Source organism: Dermacentor variabilis, chromosome 8 (genome assembly GCF_050947875.1).
Source record: "Dermacentor variabilis isolate Ectoservices chromosome 8, ASM5094787v1, whole genome shotgun sequence".
Taxonomy (NCBI): Eukaryota; Metazoa; Arthropoda; class Arachnida; order Ixodida; family Ixodidae; genus Dermacentor; species Dermacentor variabilis.
In genome coordinates this window covers 159,934,742-159,957,795 of record NC_134575.1, presented here as the reverse complement: position 1 = coordinate 159,957,795, position 23,054 = coordinate 159,934,742, and positions in this window count along the sequence as shown.

Here is a 23,054-nt window from a genome sequence, read left to right as displayed (position 1 = left end):
GCCCCCCTGTGAGGCGACAGGGGGGCGAGGCGACAAACTGGCAGCTACGACGGCGGTTGCTGCGGGACGTGGACGACGTCCTCCCCTTGTCGACCCGTAAGCACGCGCACCGCTTCTTTTTCCCGCAAGACTACTGCAGCACTACGCTACCCCGGGCAACGCTAGTCCGCTTGCCTCTATACTTGCCGCGGGCTGCCGCTCAACGTAAATGTTCCTGCCTCGCCCCCCTGCTCGTCTTAGTAGTCGCTCTGGACTGCTCTCTGCGAGGTGACAAGCTGGCAGCTACGACGGCGGTTGCTGCGGGACGTGGACGACGTCCTCCCCTAGTCGACCTTAAGCACGCGCACCGCTTTTTTTCCCGCAAGACTACTGCAGCCCTCAGCTACCCCGGGCAACACTAGTGCGCGTGCGTCTCTACTTGCTGCGGGCTGCCGCTCAACGTAAAAGTTGCTGCCTCGCCCCCCTGCTCGTCTTAGTAGTCGCTCTGGACTGCAGTCTGCGAGGCGACAAGCTGGCAGCTATGACGGCGGTTGCTGCGGGACGCGGATGACGTCCTCCCCTTGTCGACCCGTAAGCACGCGCACCGCTTTTTTTACCCGCAAGACTAGTGCAGCACAATGCTACCCGGGCAACTCTAGTCCTCTTGCGTCTCTACTTGCTGCGGGCTGCCGCTCAACGTAAATGTTCCTGCCTCGCCCCCCTGCTCGTCTTAGTATTCGCTCTGGACTGCTCTCTGCGAGGCGACAAGCTGGCAGCTACGACGGCGGTTGCTGCGTGACGTGGACGACGTCCTCCCCTTCTCGACCAGTAAGCACGTCCACCGCTATTTTTCCGCAAGACTACTGCAGCACTCAGCTACCCCGGGCAACGCTAGTGCGCGTGCGTCTCTACTTGTTGCGTGCTGCCGCTCAACGTAAAATTCCTGCCTCGCCCCCCTGCTCGTCTTAGTAATCGCTCTGTACTGCTCTCTGCGAGGCGACAAGCTGCAAGCTACGACGGCGGTTGCTGCGGCACGTGGACGACGTCCTCCCCTTGTCGACCAGTAAGCACACGCACCGCTTTTTTTTCCCGCAAGACTACTGCAGCACTCAGCAACCCCGGGCAACGCTAGTGCGCGTGCGTCTCTACTTGCTCCGGGCTGCCGCTCAACGTAAAAGTTCCTGCCTCGCACCCCTGCTCGTCTTAGTAGTCGCTCTGGACTGCTCTCTGTGAGGCGACAAGCTGGCAGCTACGACGGCGGTTCCTGCGGGACGTCGACGACGTCCTCCCTTTGTCGACCATTACGCACGCGCACCGCTTTTTTTTCCCGCAAGACTACTGCAGCACTCAGCTACCCCGGGCAACGGTAGTGCGCGTGCGTCTCTACTTGCTGCGGGCTGCCGCTCAACGTAAAAGTTCGTGCCTGGCCCCCCTGCTAGTCTTAGTAGTCGCTCTGGACTGCTCTCTGTGAGGCGACAAGCTGGCAGCTACGACGGCGGTTGCTGCGGGACGTGAACGACGTCCTCCCCTTGTCGACCCGTAAGCACGCGCACCGCTTTTTTTCCGCAAGACTATTGCAGCACTATGCTACCGCGGGCAACGCTAGTCCGCTTGCGTCTCTACTTGCTAGGGGCTGCCGCTCAACGTAAATGTTCCTGCCTCGCCCCCCTTCTCGTCTTAGTAAAAGCTCTGTACTGCTCTCTGCGAGGCGACAAGCTGCAAGCTACGACGGCGGTTGCTGCGGCACGTGGACGACGTCCTCCCCTTGTCGACCAGTAGGCACACGCACCGCTTTTTTTTCCCGCAAGACTACTGCAGCACTCAGCTACCCCGGGCAACGCTAGTGCGCGTGCGTCTCTACTTGCTGCGGGCTGCCGCTCAACGTAAAAGTTCCTGCCTCGCACCCCTGCTCGTCTTAGTAGTCGCTCTGGACTGCTCTCTGTGAGGCGACAAGCTAGCAGCTACGACGGCGGTTGCTGCGGGACGTGGACGACGTCCTCCCCTTGTCGACCCGTAAGCACGCGCACCGCTTCTTTTTCCCGCAAGACTACTGCAGCACTACGCTACCCCGGGCAACGCTAGTCCGCTTGCCTCTCTACTTGCTGCGGGCTGCCGCTCAACGTAAATGTTCCTGCCTCGCCCCCCTGCTCGTCTTAGTAGTCGCTCTGGACTGCTCTCTGCGAGGTGACAAGCTGGCAGCTACGACGGCGGTTGCTGCGGGACGTGGACGACGTCCTCCCCTTGTCGACGAGTAAGCACGCCCACCGCTATTTTTCCCGCAAGACTACTGCAGCACTACGCTACCCCGGGCAACGCTAGTCCGCTTGCCTCTATACTTGCTGCGGGCTGCCGCTCAACGTAAATGTTCCTGCCTCGCCCCCCTGCTCGTCTTAGTAGTCGCTCTGGACTGCTCTCTGCGAGGTGACAAGCTGGCAGCTACGACGGCGGTTGCTGCGGGACGTGGACGACGTCCTCCCCTAGTCGACCATTAAGCACGCGCACCGCTTTTTTTCCCGCAAGACTACTGCAGCACTCAGCTACCCCGGGCAACACTAGTGCGCGTGCGTCTCTACTTGCTGCGGGCTGCCGCTCAACGTAAAAGTTGCTGCCTCGCCCCCCTTGCTCGTCTTAGTAGTCGCTCAGGACTGCAGTCTGCGAGGCGACAAGCTGGCAGCTATGACGGCGGTTGCTGCGGGACGTGGATGACGTCCTCCCCTTGTCGACCCGTAAGCACGCGCACCGCTTTTTTTACCCGCAAGACTAGTGCAGCACAATGCTACCCGGGCAACTCTAGTCCTCTTGCGTCTCTACTTGCTGAGGGCTGCCGCTCAACGTAAATGTTCCTGCCTCGCCCCCCTGCTCGTCTTAGTAGTCGCTCTGGACTGCTCTCTGCGAGGCGACAAGCTGGCAGCTACGACGGCGGTTGCTGCGTGACGTGAACGACGTCCTCCCCTTCTCGACCAGTAAGCACGTCCACCGCTATTTTTCCGCAAGACTACTGCAGCACTCAGCTACCCCGGGCAACGCTAGTGCGCGTGCGTCTCTACTTGTTGCGTGCTGCCGCTCAACGTAAAATTCCTGCCTCGCCCCCCTGCTCGTCTTAGTAGTCGCTCTGGACTGCTCTCTGTGAGGCGACAAGCTGGCAGCTACGACGGCGTTTCCTGCGGGACGTGGACGACGTCCTCCCTTTGTCGACCATTAAGCACGCGCACCGCTTTTTTTCCCGCAAGACTACTGCAGCACTCAGCTACCCCGGGCAACGGTAGTGCGCGTGCGTCTCTACTTGCTGCGGGCTGCCGCTCAACGTAAAAGTTCGTGCCTGGCCCCCCTGCTAGTCTTAGTAGTCGCTCTGGACTGCTCTCTGTGAGGCGACAAGCTGGCAGCTACGACGGCGGTTGCTGCGGGACGTGAACGACGTCCTCCCCTTGTCGACCCGTAAGCACGCGCACCGCTTTTTTTCCGCAAGACTATTGCAGCACTATGCTACCGCGGGCAACGCTAGTCCGCTTGCGTCTCTACTTGCTAGGGGCTGCCGCTCAACGTAAATGTTCCTGCCTCGCCCCCCTTCTCGTCTTAGTAATCGCTCTGTACTGCTCTCTGCGAGGCGACAAGCTGCAAGCTACGACGGCGGTTGCTGCGGCACGTGGACGACGTCCTCCCCTTGTCGACCAGTAAGCACACGCACCGCGTTTTTTACCCGCAAGACTAGTGCAGCACAATGCTACCCGGGCAACTCTAGTCCTCTTGCGTCTCTACTTGCTGAGGGCTGCCGCTCAACGTAAATGTTCCTGCCTCGCCCCCCTGCTCGTCTTAGTAGTCGCTCTGGACTGCTCTCTGCGAGGTGACAAGCTGGCAGCTACGACGGCGGTTGCTGCGGGACGTGGACGACGTCCTCCCCTTGTCGACGAGTAAGCACGCCCACCGCTATTTTTCCCGCAAGACTACTGCAGCACTACGCTACCCCGGGCAACGCTAGTCCGCTTGCCTCTATACTTGCTCCGGGCTGCCGCTCAACGTAAATGTTCCTGCCTCGCCCCCCTGCTCGTCTTAGTAGTCGCTCTGGACTGCTCTCTGCGAGGTGACAAGCTGGCAGCTACGACGGCGGTTGCTGCGGGACGTGGACGACGTCCTCCCCTAGTCGACCATTAAGCACGCGCACCGCTTTTTTTCCCGCAAGACTACTGCAGCACTCAGCTACCCCGGGCAACACTAGTGCGCGTGCGTCTCTACTTGCTGCGGGCTGCCGCTCAACGTAAAAGTTGCTGCCTCGCCCCCCTTGCTCGTCTTAGTAGTCGCTCAGGACTGCAGTCTGCGAGGCGACAAGCTGGCAGCTATGACGGCGGTTGCTGCGGGACGTGGATGACGTCCTCCCCTTGTCGACCCGTAAGCACGCGCACCGCTTTTTTTACCCGCAAGACTAGTGCAGCACAATGCTACCCGGGCAACTCTAGTCCTCTTGCGTCTCTACTTGCTGAGGGCTGCCGCTCAACGTAAATGTTCCTGCCTCGCCCCCCTGCTCGTCTTAGTAGTCGCTCTGGACTGCTCTCTGCGAGGCGACAAGCTGGCAGCTACGACGGCGGTTGCTGCGTGACGTGAACGACGTCCTCCCCTTCTCGACCAGTAAGCACGTCCACCGCTATTTTTCCGCAAGACTACTGCAGCACTCAGCTACCCCGGGCAACGCTAGTGCGCGTGCGTCTCTACTTGTTGCGTGCTGCCGCTCAACGTAAAATTCCTGCCTCGCCCCCCTGCTCGTCTTAGTAGTCGCTCTGGACTGCTCTCTGTGAGGCGACAAGCTGGCAGCTACGACGGCGTTTCCTGCGGGACGTGGACGACGTCCTCCCTTTGTCGACCATTAAGCACGCGCACCGCTTTTTTTCCCGCAAGACTACTGCAGCACTCAGCTACCCCGGGCAACGGTAGTGCGCGTGCGTCTCTACTTGCTGCGGGCTGCCGCTCAACGTAAAAGTTCGTGCCTGGCCCCCCTGCTAGTCTTAGTAGTCGCTCTGGACTGCTCTCTGTGAGGCGACAAGCTGGCAGCTACGACGGCGGTTGCTGCGGGACGTGAACGACGTCCTCCCCTTGTCGACCCGTAAGCACGCGCACCGCTTTTTTTCCGCAAGACTATTGCAGCACTATGCTACCGCGGGCAACGCTAGTCCGCTTGCGTCTCTACTTGCTAGGGGCTGCCGCTCAACGTAAATGTTCCTGCCTCGCCCCCCTTCTCGTCTTAGTAATCGCTCTGTACTGCTCTCTGCGAGGCGACAAGCTGCAAGCTACGACGGCGGTTGCTGCGGCACGTGGACGACGTCCTCCCCTTGTCGACCAGTAAGCACACGCACCGCGTTTTTTTCCCGCAAGACTACTGCAGCACTCAGCTACCCCGGGCAACGCTAGTCCGCTTGCCTCTCTACTTGCTGCGGGCTGCCGCTCAACGTAAATGTTCCTGCCTCGCCCCCCTGCTCGTCTTAGTAGTCGCTCTGGACTGCTCTCTGCGAGGTGACAAGCTGGCAGCTACGACGGCGGTTGCTGCGGGACGTGGACGACGTCCTCCCCTTGTCGACGAGTAAGCACGGCCACCGCTATTTTTTCCGCAAGACTACTGCAGCACTCAGCTACCCGGGGAACGCTAGTGCGCGCGCGTCTCTACTTGCTGAGGGCTGCCGTCCAACGTAAAAGCTCCTGCCTCGCCCCCCTGCTCGTCTTAGTAATCGCTCTGGACTGCTCTCTGCGAGGCGACAAGCTGGTAGCTACGACGACGGTTGCTGCGCGACGTAGACGTCGTCCTCCCCTTGTCGACCAGTAAGGACGCGCACCGCTTTTTTTTCATGCAAGACTACTGCAGCACTCAGCTACCCCGGGCAACGCTAGTGCGCGTGCGTCTCTACTTGTGGCGGGCTGCCGCTCAACGTAAAATTCCTGCGTCGCCTCCCTGCTCGTCTTAGTAGTCGCTCTGGACTGCTCTCTCTGAGGCGACAAGCTGGCAGCTACGACGGCGGTTGCTGCGGCACGTGGACGACGTCCTCCCCTTGTCGACCAGTAAGCACGCCCACCGCTATTTTTTTCCGCAAGACTACTGCAGCACTCAGCTACCCCGGGCAACGCTAGTTCGCGTGCCTGTCTACTTGCTGCGGGCTGCCGCACAACGTAAAAGTTCCTGCCTCGCCCCCCTGCTCGTCTTAGCAGTCGGTCTGGACTGCTCTCTGCGAGGCGACAAGCTGGCAGCTACGACGGCAGTTGCTGCGGGACGTGGACGACGTCCTCCCCTTGTCCACCAGTAAGCACGCGCACCGCTTTTTTTCCGCAAGACTACTGCAGCACACCGCTACCCGGGGAAACGCTAGTGCGCGCGCGTCTCTACTTGCTGCGGGCTGCCGCTCAACGTAAAAGCTCCTGCCTCGCCCCCCTGCTCGTCTTAGTAATCGCTCTGGACTGCTCTCTGCGAGGTGACAAGCTGGCAGCTACGACGGCGGTTGCTGCGGGACGTGGACGACGTCCTCCCCTTGTCGACGAGTAAGCACGCGCACCGCTTTTTTTCCCGCAAGACTACTGCAGCACTCAGCTACCCCGGGCAACGCTAGTCCGCTTGCCTCTCTACTTGCTGCGGGCTGCCGCTCAACGTAAATGTTCCTGCCTCGCCCCCCTGCTCGTCTTAGTAGTCGCTCTGGACTGCTCTCTGCGAGGTGACAAGCTGGCAGCTACGACGGCGGTTGCTGCGGGACGTGGACGACGTCCTCCCCTTGTCGACCATTAAGCACGCGCACCGCTTTTTTTCCCGCAAGACTACTGCAGCACTCAGCTACCCCGGGCAACACTAGTGCGCGTGCGTCTCTACTTGCTGCGGGCTGCCGCTCAACGTAAAAGTTGCTGCCTCGCCCCCCTGCTCGTCTTAGTAGTCGCTCTGGACTGCAGTCTGCGAGGCGACAAGCTGGCAGCTATGACGGCGGTTGCTGCGCGACGTGGACGACGTCCTCCCCTTGTCGACCAGTAAGCACGTGCACCGGTTTTTTTCCCCGAAAGACTACTGCAGCACTCAGCTACCCCGGGCAACAATAGTGCGCGTGCGTCTCTACTGGCTGCGGGCTGCCTCTCAACGTAAAAGTTCCTGCCTCGCCCCCCTGCTCGGCTTAGTGGTCGCTCTGGACCGCTCTCTGCGAGGTGACAAGCTGGCAGCTACGACGGCGGTTGCTGCGGGACGTGGACGACGTCCTCCCCTTGTCGACCATTAAGCACGCGCACAGCTTTTTTTCCCGCAAGACTACTGCAGCACTCAGCTACCCCGGGCAACACTAGTGCGCGTGCGTCTCTACTTGCTGCGTGCTGCCACTCAACGTAAAATTCCTGCCTCGCCCCCCTGCTCGTCTTAGTAGTCGCTCTGGACTGCTCTCTGCGAGGCGACAAGCTGGCAGCTACGATGACGCTTGCTGCGCGACGTGGACGACGTCCTCCCCTTGTCGACCAGTAAGCACGCGCACCGGTTTTTTTCCGCAAGACTACTGCAGCACTCAGCTACCCCAGGCAACGCTAGTGCGCGTGCGTCTCTACTTGTTGCGTGCTGCCGCTCAACGTAAAATTCCTGCCTCGCCCCCCTGCTCGTCTTAGTAGTCGCTCTGGACTGCTCTCTGTGAGGCGACAAGCTGGCAGCTACGACGGCGGTTCCTGCGGGACGTGGACGACGTCCTCCCTTTGTCGACCATTAAGCACGCGCACCGCTTTTTTTTCCCGCAAGACTACTGCAGCACTCAGCTACCCCGGGCAGCGGTAGTGCGCGTGCGTCTCTACTTGCTGCGGGCTGCCGCTCAACGTAAAAGTTCGTGCCTGGCCCCCCTGCTAGTCTTAGTAGTCGCTCTGGACTGCTCTCTGTGAGGCGACAAGCTGGCAGCTACGACGGCGGTTGCTGCGGGACGTGAACGACGTCCTCCCCTTGTCGACCCGTAAGCACGCGCACCGCTTTTTTTTCCGCAAGACTATTGCAGCACTATGCTACCGCGGGCAACGCTAGTCCGCTTGCGTCTCTACTTGCTAGGGGCTGCCGCTCAACGTAAATGTTCCTGCCTCGCCCCCTGCTCGTCTTAGTAGTCGCTCTGGACTGCTCTCTGCGAGGCGACAAGCTGGCAGCTACGACGGCGGTTGCTGCGGGACGTGGACGACGTCCTCCCCTTGTCGACCAGTAAGCACGCCCACCGCTATTTTTTTCCGCAAGACTACTGCAGTACTCAGCTACCCCGGGCAACGCTAGTTCGCGTGCGTGTCTACTTGCTGCGGGCTGCCGCTCAACGTAAAAGCTCCTGCCTCGCCCCCCTTCTCGTCTTAGTAATCGCTCTGTACTGCTCTCTGCGAGGCGACAAGCTGGCAGCTACGACGGCGGTTGCTGCGTGTGTGGACGACGTCCTCCCCTTCTCGACCAGTAAGCACGTCCACCGCTATTTTTCCGCAAGACTACTGCAGCACTCAGCTACCCCGGGCAACGCTAGTGCGCGTGCGTCTCTACTTGTTGCGTGCTGCCGCTCAACGTAAAATTCCTGCCTCGCCCCCCTGGGAGGCGACAGGGGGGCGAGGCGACAAACTGGCAGCTACGACGGCGGTTGCTGCGGGACGTGGACGACGTCCTCCCCTTGTCGACCCGTAAGCACGCGCACCGCTTCTTTTTCCCGCAAGACTACTGCAGCACTACGCTACCCCGGGCAACGCTAGTCCGCTTGCCTCTATACTTGCTGCGGGCTGCCGCTCAACGTAAATGTTCCTGCCTCGCCCCCCTGCTCGTCTTAGTAGTCGCTCTGGACTGCTCTCTGCGAGGTGACAAGCTGGCAGCTACGACGGCGGTTGCTGCGGGACGTGGACGACGTCCTCCCCTAGTCGACCATTAAGCACGCGCACCGCTTTTTTTCCCGCAAGACTACTGCAGCCCTCAGCTACCCCGGGCAACACTAGTGCGCGTGCGTCTCTACTTGCTGCGGGCTGCCGCTCAACGTAAAAGTTGCTGCCTCGCCCCCCTGCTCGTCTTAGTAGTCGCTCTGGACTGCAGTCTGCGAGGCGACAAGCTGGCAGCTATGACGGCGGTTGCTGCGGGACGTGGATGACGTCCTCCCCTTGTCGACCCGTAAGCACGCGCACCGCTTTTTTTACCCGCAAGACTAGTGCAGCACAATGCTACCCGGGCAACTCTAGTCCTCTTGCGTCTCTACTTGCTGCGGGCTGCCGCTCAACGTAAATGTTCCTGCCTCGCCCCCCTGCTCGTCTTAGTATTCGCTCTGGACTGCTCTCTGCGAGGCGACAAGCTGGCAGCTACGACGGCGGTTGCTGCGTGACGTGGACGACGTCCTCCCCTTCTCGACCAGTAAGCACGTCCACCGCTATTTTTCCGCAAGACTACTGCAGCACTCAGCTACCCCGGGCAACGCTAGTGCGCGTGCGTCTCTACTTGTTGCGTGCTGCCGCTCAACGTAAAATTCCTGCCTCGCCCCCCTGCTCGTCTTAGTAATCGCTCTGTACTGCTCTCTGCGAGGCGACAAGCTGCAAGCTACGACGGCGGTTGCTGCGGCACGTGGACGACGTCCTCCCCTTGTCGACCAGTAAGCACACGCACCGCTTTTTTTTCCCGCAAGACTACTGCAGCACTCAGCTACCCCGGGCAACGCTAGTGCGCGTGCGTCTCTACTTGCTGCGGGCTGCCGCTCAACGTAAAAGTTCCTGCCTCGCACCCCTGCTCGTCTTAGTAGTCGCTCTGGACTGCTCTCTGTGAGGCGACAAGCTGGCAGCTACGACGGCGGTTCCTGCGGGACGTCGACGACGTCCTCCCTTTGTCGACCATTAAGCACGCGCACCGCTTTTTTTTCCCGCAAGACTACTGCAGCACTCAGCTACCCCGGGCAACGGTAGTGCGCGTGCGTCTCTACTTGCTGCGGGCTGCCGCTCAACGTAAAAGTTCGTGCCTGGCCCCCCTGCTAGTCTTAGTAGTCGCTCTGGACTGCTCTCTGTGAGGCGACAAGCTGGCAGCTACGACGGCGGTTGCTGCGGGACGTGAACGACGTCCTCCCCTTGTCGACCCGTAAGCACGCGCACCGCTTTTTTTCCGCAAGACTATTGCAGCACTATGCTACCGCGGGCAACGCTAGTCCGCTTGCGTCTCTACTTGCTAGGGGCTGCCGCTCAACGTAAATGTTCCTGCCTCGCCCCCCTTCTCGTCTTAGTAAAAGCTCTGTACTGCTCTCTGCGAGGCGACAAGCTGCAAGCTACGACGGCGGTTGCTGCGGCACGTGGACGACGTCCTCCCCTTGTCGACCAGTAAGCACACGCACCGCTTTTTTTTCCCGCAAGACTACTGCAGCACTCAGCTACCCCGGGCAACGCTAGTGCGCGTGCGTCTCTACTTGCTGCGGGCTGCCGCTCAACGTAAAAGTTCCTGCCTCGCACCCCTGCTCGTCTTAGTAGTCGCTCTGGACTGCTCTCTGTGAGGCGACAAGCTAGCAGCTACGACGGCGGTTGCTGCGGGACGTGGACGACGTCCTCCCCTTGTCGACCCGTAAGCACGCGCACCGCTTCTTTTTCCCGCAAGACTACTGCAGCACTACGCTACCCCGGGCAACGCTAGTCCGCTTGCCTCTCTACTTGCTGCGGGCTGCCGCTCAACGTAAATGTTCCTGCCTCGCCCCCCTGCTCGTCTTAGTAGTCGCTCTGGACTGCTCTCTGCGAGGTGACAAGCTGGCAGCTACGACGGCGGTTGCTGCGGGACGTGGACGACGTCCTCCCCTTGTCGACGAGTAAGCACGCCCACCGCTATTTTTCCCGCAAGACTACTGCAGCACTACGCTACCCCGGGCAACGCTAGTCCGCTTGCCTCTATACTTGCTGCGGGCTGCCGCTCAACGTAAATGTTCCTGCCTCGCCCCCCTGCTCGTCTTAGTAGTCGCTCTGGACTGCTCTCTGCGAGGTGACAAGCTGGCAGCTACGACGGCGGTTGCTGCGGGACGTGGACGACGTCCTCCCCTAGTCGACCATTAAGCACGCGCACCGCTTTTTTTCCCGCAAGACTACTGCAGCACTCAGCTACCCCGGGCAACACTAGTGCGCGTGCGTCTCTACTTGCTGAGGGCTGCCACTCAACGTAAATGTTCCTGCCTCGCCCCCCTGCTCGTCTTAGTAGTCGCTCTGGACTGCTCTCTGCGAGGCGACAAGCTGGCAGCTACGACGGCGGTTGCTGCGTGACGTGAACGACGTCCTCCCCTTCTCGACCAGTAAGCACGTCCACCGCTATTTTTCCGCAAGACTACTGCAGCACTCAGCTACCCCGGGCAACGCTAGTGCGCGTGCGTCTCTACTTGTTGCGTGCTGCCGCTCAACGTAAAATTCCTGCCTCGCCCCCCTGCTCGTCTTAGTAGTCGCTCTGGACTGCTCTCTGTGAGGCGACAAGCTGGCAGCTACGACGGCGTTTCCTGCGGGACGTGGACGACGTCCTCCCTTTGTCGACCATTAAGCACGCGCACCGCTTTTTTTCCCGCAAGACTACTGCAGCACTCAGCTACCCCGGGCAACGGTAGTGCGCGTGCGTCTCTACTTGCTGCGGGCTGCCGCTCAACGTAAAAGTTCGTGCCTGGCCCCCCTGCTAGTCTTAGTAGTCGCTCTGGACTGCTCTCTGTGAGGCGACAAGCTGGCAGCTACGACGGCGGTTGCTGCGGGACGTGAACGACGTCCTCCCCTTGTCGACCCGTAAGCACGCGCACCGCTTTTTTTCCGCAAGACTATTGCAGCACTATGCTACCGCGGGCAACGCTAGTCCGCTTGCGTCTCTACTTGCTAGGGGCTGCCGCTCAACGTAAATGTTCCTGCCTCGCCCCCCTTCTCGTCTTAGTAATCGCTCTGTACTGCTCTCTGCGAGGCGACAAGCTGCAAGCTACGACGGCGGTTGCTGCGGCACGTGGACGACGTCCTCCCCTTGTCGACCAGTAAGCACACGCACCGCGTTTTTTTCCCGCAAGACTACTGCAGCACTCAGCTACCCCGGGCAACGCTAGTCCGCTTGCCTCTCTACTTGCTGCGGGCTGCCGCTCAACGTAAATGTTCCTGCCTCGCCCCCCTGCTCGTCTTAGTAGTCGCTCTGGACTGCTCTCTGCGAGGTGACAAGCTGGCAGCTACGACGGCGGTTGCTGCGGGACGTGGACGACGTCCTCCCCTTGTCGACGAGTAAGCACGGCCACCGCTATTTTTTCCGCAAGACTACTGCAGCACTCAGCTACCCGGGGAACGCTAGTGCGCGCGCGTCTCTACTTGCTGAGGGCTGCCGCTCAACGTAAAAGCTCCTGCCTCGCCCCCCTGCTCGTCTTAGTAATCGCTCTGGACTGCTCTCTGCGAGGCGACAAGCTGGTAGCTACGACGACGGTTGCTGCGCGACGTAGACGTCGTCCTCCCCTTGTCGACCAGTAAGGACGCGCACCGCTTTTTTTTCATGCAAGACTACTGCAGCACTCAGCTACCCCGGGCAACGCTAGTGCGCGTGCGTCTCTACTTGTGGCGGGCTGCCGCTCAACGTAAAATTCCTGCGTCGCCTCCCTGCTCGTCTTAGTAGTCGCTCTGGACTGCTCTCTCTGAGGCGACAAGCTGGCAGCTACGACGGCGGTTGCTGCGGCACGTGGACGACGTCCTCCCCTTGTCGACCAGTAAGCACGCCCACCGCTATTTTTTTCCGCAAGACTACTGCAGCACTCAGCTACCCCGGGCAACGCTAGTTCGCGTGCCTGTCTACTTGCTGCGGGCTGCCGCTCAACGTAAAAGTTCCTGCCTCGCCCCCCTGCTCGTCTTAGCAGTCGGTCTGGACTGCTCTCTGCGAGGCGACAAGCTGGCAGCTACGACGGCAGTTGCTGCGGGACGTGGACGACGTCCTCCCCTTGTCGACCAGTAAGCACGCGCACCGCTTTTTTTCCGCAAGACTACTGCAGCACACCGCTACCCGGGGAAACGCTAGTGCGCGCGCGTCTCTACTTGCTGCGGGCTGCCGCTCAACGTAAAAGCTCCTGCCTCGCCCCCCTGCTCGTCTTAGTAATCGCTCTGGACTGCTCTCTGCGAGGCGACAAGCTGGCAGCTACGACGACGGTTGCTGCGCGACGTGGACGACGTCCTCCCCTTGTCTACCAGTAAGCAAGCGCACCTCTTTTTTTTTCCGCAAGACTACTGCTGCACTCAGCTACCACGCGCAACGCTAGTGCGCGTGCATCTCTACTTGCTGCGGGCCGCCGCTCAACGTAAAATTCCTGCCTCACCCCCCTGCTCGTCTTAGTAGTCGCTCTGGACTGCTCTCTGTGAGGCGACAAGCTGGCAGCTACGACGGCGGTTGCTGCGGGACGTGGACGACGTACTCCCTTTGTCGCCCATTAAGAACGCGCACCGCCTTTTTTTTCCCGCAAGACTACTGCAGCACTCAGCTACCTCGGGCAACGCTAGTGCGCGTGCGTCTCTACTTGCTGCGTGCTGCCGCTCAAAGTAAAATTCCTGCTTCGCCCCCCTGCTCGTCTTAGTAGTCGCTCTGGACTGCAGTCTGCGAGGCGACAAGCTGGCAGCTATGACGGCGGTTGCTGCGGGACGTGGATGACGTCCTCCCCTTGTCGACCCGTAAGCAAGCGCACCTCTTTTTTTTCCCGCAAGACTACTGCTGCACTCAGCTACCACGCGCAACGCTAGTGCGCGTGCATCTCTACTTGCTGCGGGCTGCCGCTCAACGTAAAATTCCTGCCTCACCCCCCTGCTCGTCTTAGTAGTCGCTCTGGACTGCTCTCTGTGAGGCGACAAGCTGGCAGCTACGACAGCGGTTGCTGCGGGACGCGGACGACGTCCTCCCTTTGTCGACCAGTAAGCACGCGCACCGCTTTTTTTCCCCGCAAGACTACTGCAGCACTCAGCTACCTCGGGCAACGCTAGTGCGCGTGCGTCTCTACTTGCTGCGTGCTGCCGCTCAAAGTAAAATTCCTGCCTCGCCCCCCTGCTCGTCTTAGTAGTCGCTCTGGACCGCTCTCTGCGAGGCGACAAGCTGGCAGCTACGACGCCCGTTGCTGTGGGACATGGACGACGTCCTCCCCTTGTCGACCAGTAAGCACGCGCACCTCTTTTTTTCCCGAGAGCCTACTGCTGCACTCAGCTACCACGCGTAACGCTAGTGCGCGTGCATCTCTACTTGCTGCGGGCTGCCGCTCAACGTAAAATTCCTGCCTCACCCCCCTGCTCGTCTTAGTAGTCGCTCTGGACTGCTCTCTGTGAGGCGACAAGCTGGCAGCTACGACGGCGGTTGCTGCGGGACGTGGACGACGTACTCCCTTTGTCGCCCATTAAGAACGCGCACCGCCTTTTTTTCCCGCAAGACTACTGCAGCACTCAGCTACCCCGGGCAACACTAGTGCGCGTGCGTCTCTACTTGCTGCGGGCTGCCGCTCAACGTAAAAGTTGCTGCCTCGCCCCCCTGCTCGTCTTAGTAGTCGCTCTGGACTGCAGTCTGCGAGGAGACAAGCTGGCAGCTATGACGGCGGTTGCTGCGGGACGTGGATGACGTCCTCCCCTTGTCGACCCGTAACCACGCGCACCGCTTTTTTTACCCGCAAGACTAGTGCAGCACAATGCTACCCGGGCAACGCTAGTCCTCTTGCGTCTCTACTTGCTGCAGGCCGCCGCTCAATGTAAAAGTTCCTGCCTCGCCCCCCTGCTCGTCTTAGTAGTCGCTCTGGACTGCTCTCTGCGAGGCGACAAGCTGGCAGCTACGACGGCGGTTGCTGCGTGACGTGGACGACGTCCTCCCCTTGTCGACCAGTAAGCACGTCCACCGCTTTTTTTCCGCAAGACTACTGCAGCACTCAGCTACCCCGGGCAACGCTAGTGCGCGCGCGTCTCTACTTGCTGCGGCCTGCCGCTCAAGGTAAGAGTTCCTGGGTCGCCCCCCTGCTCGTCTTAGTAGTCGCTCTGGACTGCTCTCTGCTTGGCGACAAGTTGGCAGGTACGACGGCGGTAGCTGCGGGACGTGGACGACGTCCTCCCCTTGTGGACCAGTAAGCACGCGCACCGCTTTTTTCCCCCGTAAGACTACTGCAGCACTCAGCTACCCCGGCCAACGCTAGTGCGCGTGCGTCTGTACTTGCTGCGGGCTGCCGATCAACGTAAAAGTTGCTGCCTCGCCCGCCCTGCTTGTCTTAGTAGTCGCTCTGGACTGCACTCTGCGAGTCGACAAGGTGGTAGCTACGACGGCGGTTGCTGCGGGACATGGACGACGTCCTCCCCTTGTCTACCAGTAAGCAAGCGCACCTCTTTTTTTTCCCGCAAGACTACTGCTGCACTCAGCTACCACGCGCAACGCTAGTGCGCGTGCATCTCTACTTGCTGCGGGCTGCCGCTCAACGTAAAATTCCTGCCTCACCCCCTGCTCGTCTTAGTAGTCGCTCTGGACTGCAGTCTGCGAGGCGACAAGCTGGCAGCTATGACGGCGGTTGCTGCGGGACGTGGATGACGTCCTCCCCTTGTCGACCCGTAAGCAAGCGCACCTCTTTCTTTTCCCGCAAGACTACTGCTGCACTCAGCTACCACGCGCAACGCTAGTGCGCGTGCATCTCTACTTGCTGCGGGCTGCCGCTCAACGTAAAATTCCTGCCTCACCCCCCTGCTCGTCTTAGTAGTCGCTCTGGACTGCTCTCTGTGAGGCGACAAGCTGGCAGCTACGACGGCGGTTGCTGCGGGACGTGGACGACGTACTCCCTTTGTCGCCCATTAAGAACACGCACCGCCTTTTTTTTCCCGCAAGACTACTGCAGCACTCAGCTACCTCGGGCAACGCTAGTGCGCGTGCGTCTCTACTTGCTGCGTGCTGCCGCTCAAAGTAAAATTCCTGCCTCGCCCCCCTGCTCGTCTTAGTAGTCGCTCTGGACTGCAGTCTGCGAGGCGACAAGCTGGCAGCTATGACGGCGGTTGCTGCGGGACGCGGATGACGTCCTCCCCTTGTCGACCCGTAAGCAAGCGCACCTCTTTTTTTTCCCGCAAGACTACTGCTGCACTCAGCTACCACGCGCAACGCTAGTGCGCGTGCATCTCTACTTGCTGCGGGCTGCCGCTCAACGTAAAATTCCTGCCTCACCCCCCTGCTCGTCTTAGTAGTCGCTCTGGACTGCTCTCTGTGAGGCGACAAGCTGGCAGCTACGACAGCGGTTGCTGCGGGACGCGGACGACGTCCTCCCTTTGTCGACCAGTAAGCACGCGCACCGCTTTTTTTCCCCGCAAGACTACTGCAGCACTCAGCTACCTCGGGCAACGCTAGTGCGCGTGCGTCTCTACTTGCTGCGTGCTGCCGCTCAAAGTAAAATTCCTGCCTCGCCCCCCTGCTCGTCTTAGTAGTCGCTCTGGACCGCTCTCTGCGAGGCGACAAGCTGGCAGCTACGACGGCGGTTGCTGCGGGACGTGGACGACGTCCTCCCCTTGTCGACCCGTAAGCACGCGCACCGCTTTTTTTACCCGCAAGACTAGTGCAGCACAATGCTACCCGGGCAACGCTAGTCCTCTTGCGTCTCTACTTGCTGCAGGCCGCCGCTTAATGTAAAAGTTCCTGCCTCGCCCCCGTGCTCGTCTTAGTAGTCGCTCTGGACTGCTCTCTGCGAGGCGACAAGCTGGCAGCTACGACGGCGGTTGCTGCATGACGTGGACGACGTCCTCCCCTTGTCGACCAGTAAGCACGTCCACCGCTTTTTTTTTGCAAGACTACTGCAGCACTCAGCTACCCCGGGCAACGCTAGTGCGCGCGCGTCTCTACTTGCTGCGGCCTGCCGCTCAAGGTAAGAGTTCCTGGATCGCCCCCATGCTCGTCTTAGTAGTCGCTCTGGACTGCTCTCTGCTTGGCGACAAGTTGGCAGGTACGACGGCGGTAGCTGCGGGACGTGGACGACGTCCTCCCCTTGTCGACCAGTAAGCACGCGCACCGCTTTTTTTCCCCGTAAGACTACTGCAGCACTCAGCTACCCCGGCCAACGCTAGTGCGCGTGCGTCTGTACTTGCTGCGGGCTGCCGATCAACGTAAAAGTTGCTGCCTCGCCCGCCCTGCTTGTCTTAGTAGTCGCTCTGGACTGCACTCTGCGAGTCGACAAGGTGGTAGCTACGACGGCGGTTGCTGCGGGACATGGACGACGTCCTCCCCTTGTCTACCAGTAAGCAAGCGCACCTCTTTTTTTTCCCGCAAGACTACTGCTGCACTCAGCTACCACGCGCAACGCTAGTGCGCGTGCATCGCTACTTGCTGCGGGCTGCCGCTCAACGTAAAATTCCTGCCTCACCCCCCTGCTCGTCTTAGTAGTCGCTCTGGACTGCTCTCTGTGAGGCGACAAGCTGGCAGCTACGACGGCGGTTGCTGCGGGACGTGGACGACGTACTCCCTTTGTCGCCCATTAAGAACGCGCACCGCCTTTTTTTTCCCGCAAGACTACTGCAGCACTCAGCTACCCCGGGCAACACTAGTGCGCGTGCGTCTCTACTTGCTGCGGGCTGCCGCTCAACGTAAAAGTTGCTGCCTCGCCCGCCTGCTCGTCTTAGTAGTCGCTCTGGACTGCAGTCTGCGAGGCGACAAGCTGGCAGCTATGACGGCGGTTGCTGCGGGACGTGGATGACGTCCTCCCCTTGTCGACCCGTAAGCAAGCGCACCTCTTTCTTTTCCCGCAAGACTACTGCAGCACACAGCTACCCCGGGCAACGCTAGTCCGCGTGCGTCTCTACTTGCGGCGGGATGCCGCTGAAAGTAAATGTTCCGGCCTCACCCCCTGCTCGTCGTAGTAGTCGCTCTGGACTGCTCTCTGCGAGTCGACAAGGTGGTAGCTACGACGCCCGTTGCTGTGGGACATGGACGACGTCCTCCCCTTGTCGACCAGTAAGAACGCGCACCGCCTTTTTTTCCCGCAAGACTACTGCAGCACTCAGCTACCCCGGGCAACACTAGTGCGCGTGCGTCTCTACTTGCTGCGGGCTGCCGTTCAACGTAAAAGTTGCTGCCTCGCCCCCCTGCTCGTCTTAGTAGTCGCTCTGGACTGCAGTCTGCGAGGCGACAAGCTGGCAGCTATGACGGCGGTTGCTGCGGGACGTGGATGACGTCCTCCCCTTGTCGACCCGTAAGCACGCGCACCGCTTTTTTTACCCGCAAGACTAGTGCAGCACAATGCTACCCGGGCAACGCTAGTCCTCTTGCGTCTCTACTTGCTGCAGGCCGCCGCTCAATGTAAAAGTTCCTGCCTCGCCCCCCTGCTCGTCTTAGTAGTCGCTCTGGACTGCTCTCTGCGAGGCGACAAGCTGGCAGCTACGACGGCGGTTGCTGCGTGACGTGGACGACGTCCTCCCTTTGTCGCCCATTAAGAACGCGCACCGCCTTTTTTTCCCGCAAGACTACTGCAGCACTCAGCTACCCCGGGCAACACTAGTGCGCGTGCGTCTCTACTTGCTGCGGGCTGCCGTTCAACGTAAAAGTTGCTGCCTCGCCCCCCTGCTCGTCTTAGTAGTCGCTCTGGACTGCAGTCTGCGAGGCGACAAGCTGGCAGCTATGACGGCGGTTGCTGCGGGACGTGGATGACGTCCTCCCCTTGTCGACCCGTAAGCACGCGCACCGCTTTTTTTACCCGCAAGACTAGTGCAGCACAATGCTACCCGGGCAACGCTAGTCCTCTTGCGTCTCTACTTGCTGCAGGCCGCCGCTCAATGTAAAAGTTCCTGCCTCGCCCCCCTGCTCGTCTTAGTAGTCGCTCTGGACTGCTCTCTGCGAGGCGACAAGCTGGCAGCTACGACGGCGGTTGCTGCGTGACGTGGACGACGTCCTCCCCTTGTCGACCAGTAAGCACGTCCACCGCTTTTTTTCCGCAAGACTACTGCAGCACTCAGCTATCTCGGGCAACGCTAGTGCGCGTGCGGCTCTACTTGCTGCGGCCTGCCGCTCAAGGGAAGAGTTCCTGGGTCGCCCCCCTGCTCGTCTTAGTAGTCGCTCTGGACTGCTCTCTGCTTGGCGACAAGTTGGCAGGTACGACGGCGGTTGCTGCGGGACGTGGACGACGTCCTCCCCTTGTCGACCAGTAAGCACGCGCACTGCTTTTTTTCCCCGTAAGACTACTGCAGCACTCAGCTACCCCGGCCAACGCTAGTGCGCGTGCGTCTCTACTTGCAGCGGGCTGCCGATCAACGGAAAAGCTGCTGCCTCGCCCGCCCTGCTTGTCTTAGTAGTCGCTCTGGACTGCACTCTGCGAGTCGACAAGGTGGTAGCTACGACGGCGGTTGCTGCGGGACATGGACGACGTCCTCCCCTTGTCTACCAGTAAGCAAGCGCACCTCTTTTTTTTCCCGCAAGACTACTGCTGCACTCAGCTACCACGCGCAACGCTAGTGCGCGTGCATCTCTACTTGCTGCGGGCTGCCGCTCAACGTAAAATTCCTGCCTCACCCCCCTGCTCGTCTTAGTAGTCGCTCTGGACTGCTCTCTGTGAGGCGACAAGCTGGCAGCTACGACAGCGGTTGCTGCGGGACGTGGACGACGTCCTCCCCTTGTCGGCCAGTAAGCACGCGCACCGCTTTTTTTCCGCAAGACTACTGCAGCACTCCGCTACCCGGGGAAACGCTAGTGCGCGCGCGTCTCTACTTGCTGCGGGCTGCCGCTCAACGTAAAAATTGCTGCCTCGCCCGCCTGCTCGGCTTAGTAGTCGCTCTGGACTGCTCTCTGCGAGTTGAAAAGGTGGTAGCTACGACGGCGGTTGCTGCGGGACATGGACGACGTCCTCCCCTTGTCGACCAGTAAGCACGCGCACCTCTTTTTTTTCCCGCAAGACTATTGCTGCACTCAGTTACCACGCGCAACGCTGGTGCGCGAGCATGTCTACTTGCTGCGGGCTGCCGCTCAACGTAAAATTCCTGCCTCACCCCCCTGCTCGTCTTAGTAGTCGCTCTGGACTGCTCTCTGTGAGGCGACAAGCTGGCAGCTACGACGGCGGTTGCTGCGGGACGTGGACGACGTCCTCCCTTTGTCGACCGTTAAGCACGCGCACCGCTTTTTTTTCCCGCAAGACAACTGCAACACTCAGCTACCCCGGGAAACGCTAGTGCGCGTGCGTCTCTACTTGCTGCGTGCTGCCGCTCAAAGTAAAATTCCTGCCTCGCCCCCCTGCTCGTCTTAGTAGTCGCTCTGGACCGCTCTCTGCGAGGCGACAAGCTGGCAGCTACGACGGCGGTTGCTGCGGGACGTGGACGACGTCCTCCCCTTGTCGTGCAGCAAGGACGCGCACCGCTTTTTTTTCCCGCAAGACTACTGCAGCACTCAGCTACCCCGGGCAACGCTAGTCCGCGTGCGTCTCTACTTGCGGCGGGCTGCCGCTGAAAGTAAATGTTCCGGCCTCACCCCCTGCTCGTCGTAGTAGTCGCTCTGGACTGCAGTCTGCGAGGCGACAAGCTGGCAGCTATGACGGCGGTTGCTGCGGGACGTGGATGACGTCCTCCCCTTGTCGACCCGTAAGCACGCGCACCGCTTTTAACGCGATAGCGTTAAGGAGCTCGTGTCGCAGAAAAGCCGGTGTCGTCGGCGTCGGCGTCGGTGTCGGCGTCGGCGTCCGCGGCGTTGGCCGTGAGCGATAAATCACGGCAGGCACTTCATAAATAAAAAGCAACTTCCAAGATGGGCTGGGTGGGAATCGAACCAGGGTCTCCGGAGTGTGAGACGGAGACGTTACCACTGAGCCACGAGTTCGATGCTTCAAAGCGGTACAAAAGCGCCTCTAGTGAACGCGGTGTTACCTTAGAAACGAGCTGTTTCTAAGGCTCAGGCGTGCGTCGCTTGCTGAGGCGCACATTTCGTTGTCTCGCCGAACGCTGCGTTGCTCGACGCTCACCGCGTCCGATGCGGGGCGCGTAGTCGCTGCACCGTAGCCCAATACCCCTTGGCGGGTCGACGGGAACGCTGTCGCGTTCCACTCTTGAAGGCGAAGCTTAAGCGTCCTCTAATTTTTTTTACCCGCAAGACTAGTGCAGCACAATGCTACCCGGGCAACGCTAGTCCTCTTGCGTCTCTACTTGCTGCAGGCCGCCGCTCAATGTAAAAGTTCCTGCCACGCCCCCCTGCTCGTCTTAGTAGTCGCTCTGGACTGCTCTCTGCGAGGCGACAAGCTGGCAGCTACGACGGCGGTTGCTCCGTGACGTGGACGACGTCCTCCCCTTGTCGACCAGTAAGCACGTCCACCGCTTTTTTTCCGCAAGACTACTGCAGCACTCAGCTACCCCGGGCAACGCTAGTGCGCGCGCGTCTCTACTTGCTGCGGCCTGCCGCTCAAGGTAAGAGTTCCTGGATCGCCCCCATGCTCGTCTTAGTAGTCGCTCTGGACTGCTCTCTGCTTGGCGACAAGTTGGCAGGTAGGACGGCGGTAGCTGCGGGACGTGGACGACGTCCTCCCCTTGTCGACCAGTAAGCACGCGCACCGCTTTTTTTCCCCGTAAGACTACTGCAGCACTCAGCTACCCCGGCCAACGCTAGTGCGCGTGCGTCTGTACTTGCTGCGGGCTGCCGATCAACGTAAAAGTTGCTGCCTCGCCCGCCCTGCTTGTCTTAGTAGTCGCTCTGGACTGCACTCTGCGAGTCGACAAGGTGGTAGCTACGACGGCGGTTGCTGCGGGACATGGACGACGTCCTCCCCTTGTCTACCAGTAAGCAAGCGCACCTCTTTTTTTTCCCGCAAGACTACTGCTGCACTCAGCTACCACGCGCAACGCTAGTGCGCGTGCATCGCTACTTGCTGCGGGCTGCCGCTCAACGTAAAATTCCTGCCTCACCCCCCTGCTCGTCTTAGTAGTCGCTCTGGACTGCTCTCTGTGAGGCGACAAGCTGGCAGCTACGACGGCGGTTGCTGCGGGACGTGGACGACGTACTCCCTTTGTCGCCCATTAAGAACGCGCACCGCCTTTTTTTTCCCGCAAGACTACTGCAGCACTCAGCTACCCCGGGCAACACTAGTGCGCGTGCGTCTCTACTTGCTGCGGGCTGCCGCTCAACGTAAAAGTTGCTGCCTCGCCCGCCTGCTCGTCTTAGTAGTCGCTCTGGACTGCTCTCTGTGAGGCGACAAGCTGGCAGCTACGACAGCGGTTGCTTCGGGACGCGGACGACGTCCTCCCTTTGTCGACCAGTAAGCACGCGCACCGCTTTTTTCCCCGCAAGACTACTGCAGCACTCAGCTACCTCGGGCAACGCTAGTGCGCATGCGTCTCTACTTGCTGCGTGCTGCCGCTCAAAGTAAAATTCCTGCCTCGCCTCCCTGCTCGTCTTAGTAGTCGCTCTGGACCGCTCTCTGCGAGGCGACAAGCTGGCAGCTACGACGGCGGTTGCTGCGGGACGTGGACGACGTCCTCCCCTTGTCGTGCAGTAAGGACGCGCACCGCTTTTTTTTCCCGCAAGACTACTGCAGCACTCAGCTACCCCGGGCAACGCTAGTCCGCGTGCGTCTCTACTTGCGGCGGGATGCCGCTGAAAGTAAATGTTCCGGCCTCACCCCCTGCTCGTCGTAGTAGTCGCTCTGGACTGCTCTCTGCGAGTCGACAAGGTGGTAGCTACGACGCCCGTTGCTGTGGGACATGGACGACGTCCTCCCCTTGTCGACCAGTAAGCACGCGCACCTCTTTTTTTCCCGAGAGCCTACTGCTGCACTCAGCTACCACGCGCAACGCTAGTGCGCGTGCATCTCTACTTGCTGCGGGCTGCCGCTCAACGTAAAATTCCTGCCTCACCCCCCTGCTCGTCTTAGTAGTCGCTCTGGACTGCTCTCTGTGAGGCGACAAGCTGGCAGCTACGACGGCGGTTGCTGCGGGACGTGGACGACGTACTCCCTTTGTCGCCCATTAAGAACGCGCACCGCCTTTTTTTCCCGCAAGACTACTGCAGCACTCAGCTACCCCGGGCAACACTAGTGCGCGTGCGTCTCTACTTGCTGCGGGCTGCCGTTCAACGTAAAAGTTGCTGCCTCGCCCCCCTGCTCATCTTAGTAGTCGCTCTGGACTGCAGTCTGCGAGGCGACAAGCTGGCAGCTATGACGGCGGTTGCTGCGGGACGTGGATGACGTCCT